Genomic DNA, 6,000 nt, shown 5'->3' with positions numbered 1-6,000 from the left:
CAGAGCTCTTGAGTGACCAGGTGTATTGTCAGTGAGCAGTGATATTTTGAAAGAATTTTTTTTTTCTGAGTAGTAATCTCAACAATGGGCTTAACATATTCAGCAAATCATGCTGTAGACAGATGTGCTGTCATCCAGGCTTTGTTGTTCCATTTATAGAGCACAGGCAGAGTAGATTTAGCATAATTATTAAAGGCCCTAGAACTTTTGGAATAATAAATGAACATTGGCTTCAATTTAAAGTCACCAGCTACATTAGCTCCTAACAAGAGAGTCAGCCTGTTCTTTGAAGCTTCTAAACCAAGGATTGACTTCTTCTCTCTAGCTGTGAAAATTCCAATATAAGGATGTTTCATCCACATTGAAAAATCTGTTATTTAGCCACCTTCATCAATAATCTTAGCTAGATTTTCTGGATAACTTGCTATGGCCTCTATATCAGCACTTGTTGCTTCACCTTGCACTTTATTTTGTGAGGACGGCTTCTTTCCTTAAACCTCATGAACCAACCTCTGCTGGCTTCCAAGTTTTCTTCTGCAGCTCCCTCACCTCTCTCAGTCTTCATTGAATTGAAGAGAGTTAGGACCTTGCTCTGGATTAGACTTTGGGCTTTGGTTTAAAAGAATGTTGTGGCTGGTTTGATCTTCTGTCTAGACCACTTAAACATTTTTTTTTTTTTTTACCATATTAGCAGTAAGGCTGTTTTGCTTTTTTATAGTCATTTGTTCACTGAAGTAGCACATTTAATTTCCTTCGGGAACAGTTCCTTTGAATTTACAATTTGGCTGTTTGTAACAAGAGGCCTAACATTTGAGCTATTTTGCCTTTTAGTGTGCCTTCCTCACTAGGCTTATTTATTTATAGTTTTTGATTTAAAGTGAGAGATGTGCAACTCCTCCTTTCACTTGAACACTCAGAAGCCACTTTAAGGTTACTGAATTGCTTAATTTCAATACGTTTGTGTTTCATGAAATAGGAAGTCCCACAGAGAGGGAAAGAGATGGGGAAACAGCCTGTTGATGGAGCACCCATAACACATACAACATTTATCAATTAAGTTTGCAGACTTATGTGAGCGTAGATCATTTTTCCCCAGAACAATTACGATAGTAACATTGAACATCACTGATCACAGAGCACCATAACAGATACAATAATAATGAAAAGCTCGAAATATTGTGAAAATTACCAAAGTGTGGCACAGGACATGAAGTGAGAACATGCTGTTTGAAAAATGATGCAGACAGACTTGAGGCAGGGTTGCCACAAGCCTTCAATTAGTAAAAATGTAATTTCTGTAAAGTGTAACAAAATGGAACACAATAAAAGTAGGTATTGAGAGGTTTAAGCATAACTTAAAAAAATCCCAGAATCTATAACTTAAATACATCTAGAAAGGTTGTCAGTAGTGACTCAATCAGATAGACTTTATGAAGCCATAGAAATGTATCACTAGCGATTCATATTTGCTCTTTTTTACCCAGGTGCTTTATATTTGTTTTCTATATGTTTTCATCTCTTCACTTATTTATTTGACAATACCTCAATCAGAACTTAGGTACTAGACAACACCCTAGTTTAAGAACAAGGAGACTCATTGGTGGATATTACCCAGCTTAGAAGAATCCTTTGAATGTCTGAAGAAATAGACTCTGACTTGAGCAGACCCAGGGCAATTCAGAGACTCTTTTATTATCAGGGAAACACTGAATTGAGAAGTTGCTACTACTGCTGCCACCTCCAGAAGTGGCAAAATGGATGACCTAAATTCTGTTAATTCTTAGGAAGGCAGCTCCTCATCACTAGGACATCTGCTGATGCTGCTGCAGAAAACTGTCATCACCACCATTACCATCACCACCATAATAATCACCATCATAATCATCACCATCTTCATCATCATCCTTGCAGTTTGAATGCTTTGAAGTCCATAGATTTTACGTGAGTAAATGTAAATGATCAAAGCTAAATGACATCTGAAAGCTTACCTACCAAGGAATTTGTGAATGTAATTTTAGGTTTCAACCTCTACAGTAACAGTAAGGCCAAGTAGAAGGAAGTTAGCTATTGGTGTTGATTCCAATTCATCATCTTCCATGGTTTATAACACAAAGGAGGTTGTAGCAATTGCAGATGTCAGTAAATGAAAAAACAAAGCAATAATCCCAAATATGCCTCCAAAACAAATGAAGTATATTCATTTCCCATGTTTCCACATATTTTTAATAATGTTTTCTTTCAAAATATTTGATATTTTTAAGTAAAAATATTTCCCATAGTAAAATGTTATAAAATATAGCGATATATTATTTAAAGGTGATAGTCCACTAAAATCACATATCCCTAATAATCACAGATAAATTTTGGTGTTTTTTCAGATATTTCCAATGCAGACTATGGAGAGACAGAGAAGAGATAAGAAAGAGAAAGAGGTGAGTCGTGAGTGCAGTTGTAAAATATAAATACTTTTAAAAAGCAGAAAAGAAATCATACAGGCCAGGCGTTGTGGCTCACACCTGTAATCCCAGCACTTTGGGAGGCCAAGACAGGTGGATCATCTGAGGTCAGGAGTTTGAGACCACCTTGGCCAACATGATGAAATCCCGTCTCTACTAAAAATACAAAAATTAGCTGGGCATGGTGGTGGGAGCCTGTAATCTCAGCTACTAGGGAAGGGGAGGCAGAGGAATCGCTTGAACCCGGGAGGTAGAGGTTGCAGTGAGCCGAGATCATGCCATGGCACTCTAACCTGGGTGAGAAGAGTGAAAATCCATCTCAAGAAAAAAAAAAAAGAAATAAAATTATTCAAAATGTATTATTAGGAACCTTTTATTTCTAAATTAACAATACATTTTGGGAATTTTTTATGTGAGTATATGCATAAGATCTACCTTATTTTCCTCATTTTTAATGGGACATAATAGTCTATTGCATGATGGCATCATAAAAGATTTATTTGTTATTATTAGACATTTGATTATTCCTCGTTTTATTAGTATGAAAATGTAAATAATTTACAATGAACATCATGTTGCATAGAATAAAAAATCATGGATATTTGTTTGGTTTATATCTCCAATTTCCACTCAAAAAGATAATTTGTATTATGTTCCTACCAGTAGTAAATAGAAGGGTATTTTCCTGGTATCCTTATCAAGATCAAATGTTGGCAAAATTGATTATCTTTGTCAGTCTCTATGTCAAACATGCTATTATTTCATTGTTACTTTAATTTATATGTATTTTATTAGTAAGGAGGTTGACTTTTTTCTATATATCTATTGGTCATTTGTATTTCTTACACAGTGCTTTCCTATTTATATTCTTTGTCCATATTTTTCCTGGGTCAATTTGCCATTTGATTTTTAAGAGTTGTTTATATTTTGTATTTATCAGCTCAATGTTTGATCATCTATGATGCACGTATGTTTTTTTCTGTTTGCCATTTGCCTTTTCACTTCATTATGTTTCTAATGATTTAAGTTACCAATTTAATCAATTTTGCATTTTACGTCATGCTTAGAGTCATCTTCACCACTCTAAACTTTTTATCCATCTACATTTTATAATATCTATTGTTTCATTTTCTTTGATCTATTTGAACTTATTGTGATGTGAGGAATGAAGTGGGGTTTCCTTTTTTTGTTCCCTAATTGGCTGCTAGTTTTCTCAATATCATTTCTACTCTTTATCCTCCCCCAATAATTTGTCGTGCCATCCTTATCATTTATAAAATGCTTTCTGGATTCTTGAGTCTAATTTGGACTTTCTTATGTTACATTGTTTCGATTACCTTAATGTGTAGACATTAAGGCACAGTCTCATTCCTTTGTCAACTTTATCTATTGTAAATCGAAATGTGATCTACCCCTACATCTTTTCTTTCTTTAATTCAATATCTCCTAATATATCCTATTCTAGAATCAGATTTAAAATAAGGTTATGTAGATTTATCTCCTTAAGACTAGTTTGAACTTCAACATTCTAGTTTAGTTTTTGGTTTTTTTTTTTTTCTGTCTATACTTAGTGACATTTCTCTTAAGGGTGTGAAATTTCTTGCTCTCTTAATATATGTATATTATATAAAATATATAATATACGTTATGTAAAATATATAATATACATTATGTAAAATATATAATATACATTATGTAAAATATATAATATACATTATGTAAAATATATAATATACATTATGTAAAATATATAATATACATTATGTAAAATATATAATATACATTATGTAAAATATATAATATACATTATGTAAAATATATTATATACATTATGTAAAATATATTATATACTTTATATAAAATATATTATATACATTATATAAATATATATTATATAAAATTTATAATATAGATTATATAAAATATATAATATAAAATTTATAATATAGATTATATAAAATATATAATATATATAATATATAATATTTATATATATATTTTTCTTTTGAGGCAGAGTCTCGCTCTGTCACCCAGGCTGGAGTGCAATGGAGCAATCTCGACTCACTGCAAGGTCCGCCTCCTGGGTTCAAGCGATTCTCCTGCCTCAGCCTCCTGAGTAGCTGGGATTAACGCCAGGTTAATTTTTGTATTTTTAGTAGAGACGTGGTTTCACTCTGTTGGTCAGGCTGGTCTCAAACTCCTGACCTCGTGATCTGCCCACCTGGGCCTCCCAAAGTGCTGGGATTACAGGCGTGAGTCCCCGTGCCTGACCAGTATATATCTTTTCATAATCCTTATCGTCTTCCCTAGTACCTTTCCTGCATTATAGAAATAAATTACAGAGATATAGTGTGGGGTAAAGAAAGAAATAGACCCTGTTTGCTTTTCAGTTCTTAATTTTCTTGCCTTTATATAAACATGGCAAGAGAAAAAATAACTAATAAACTAAGGATTTTTCTCTGTATCAAGAACATAATTTTTTAACTTTTTAAAATTTTTTCATTTATTTTTCTTTTTTTAAATTTTTATTTTATTTTATTTTAAGTTCCAGGGAACATGTGCAGGAAGTGCAGTTTTGTTACATAGGTAAACGTGTACCATGGTGGTTTGCTGAACCTATCAACCCATCACTGAGGTATTAAGCCCCACATGCATTAGCTATTTATCCCGATGCTCTCCCTCTCCCGACCCCGTGACAGGACCCAGTGTGTGCTGTTCCTTTCCCTGTGCCCATGTGTTCTCACAAAAAACATAAAATTTTAATAGAATCTCTTTTCATTTAGAAGGTGACAATTCTATAGTTTCTTAATGATAAAAAAAAATTTTAACTTCTAAAGCTAATTAAAATTACTTATAATTTGATTATATATTATATACTATTTAAAAACATAGCACCTTATTTCATAGCTGAGGTTCTCTCTAGAAATACAAATATCTTTTTGCCTGTCTTTTGAAAACATAGAATAATACAATCATGTTTACAAATAATAATCTTTTTAGAGCGTGCAATAAAAGAGTTCTACCCTGGCTAAGAAGAAATTACTGACTGCTGACTGTGAGCAAATTTTGTTTTAGAGATGTCACTATTATTAAAGAATTGGGTTGGGCTGGGCGCGGTGGCTCACGCCTCTAATCCCAGCACTTTGGGAGGCCAAGGCGGGCGGATCACGAGGTCAGGAGATCGAGACCATCTTGGCTAACACAGTGAAACCTCATCTCTACTAAAAATATAAAAAATTAGGTGGGCGTGGTGGCGGGCACCTGTAGTCCCAGCTACTCGGGAGGCTGAGGCAGGAACCTGGGAGGCGGGGCTTGCAGTGAGCCGAGATCGTGCCACTGCACTCCAGCCTGGGCAACAAAGCAAGACTCCGTCAAAAAAAAAAAAAAAAGAATTAGGTTGAAAAGTTCTCAGAGACTTAAACAGTTTGGGTTTAGCTAACTCCAGAGAACTGGGGATTTAGGAGATATTCTAAGATTTAACGAGTACTACCACCGCCCTGACGTTTAAAATTGATGTACAGCAGAAGCCATGTAAGAAGTCTAC

General features: G+C 34.0%; 1 long non-coding RNA gene across 1 annotated transcript in view; it reads left to right on the top strand.

Annotated features, from left to right (window-relative positions):
- Nucleotides 1-1,788: 1,788 nt before the first annotated feature.
- Nucleotides 1,789-6,000, top strand: part of LOC134759721 (uncharacterized) — a 119,810-nt gene continuing 115,598 nt past the window's right edge. Inside the window, exons 1-2 of the long non-coding RNA XR_010136353.1 lie at nt 1,789-1,941; nt 2,379-2,432. This is a non-coding gene — a long non-coding RNA (uncharacterized LOC134759721). The remainder of the gene's footprint in view (nt 1,942-2,378; nt 2,433-6,000) is intronic.

The sequence above is a fragment of the Pongo abelii genome, chromosome 12 (assembly GCF_028885655.2).
Source record: "Pongo abelii isolate AG06213 chromosome 12, NHGRI_mPonAbe1-v2.0_pri, whole genome shotgun sequence".
Lineage (NCBI taxonomy): Eukaryota > Metazoa > Chordata > Mammalia > Primates > Hominidae > Pongo > Pongo abelii.
The sequence above is the reverse complement of the archived record's forward strand: the minus strand, read 5'-3'. Positions and strand labels throughout refer to the sequence as shown.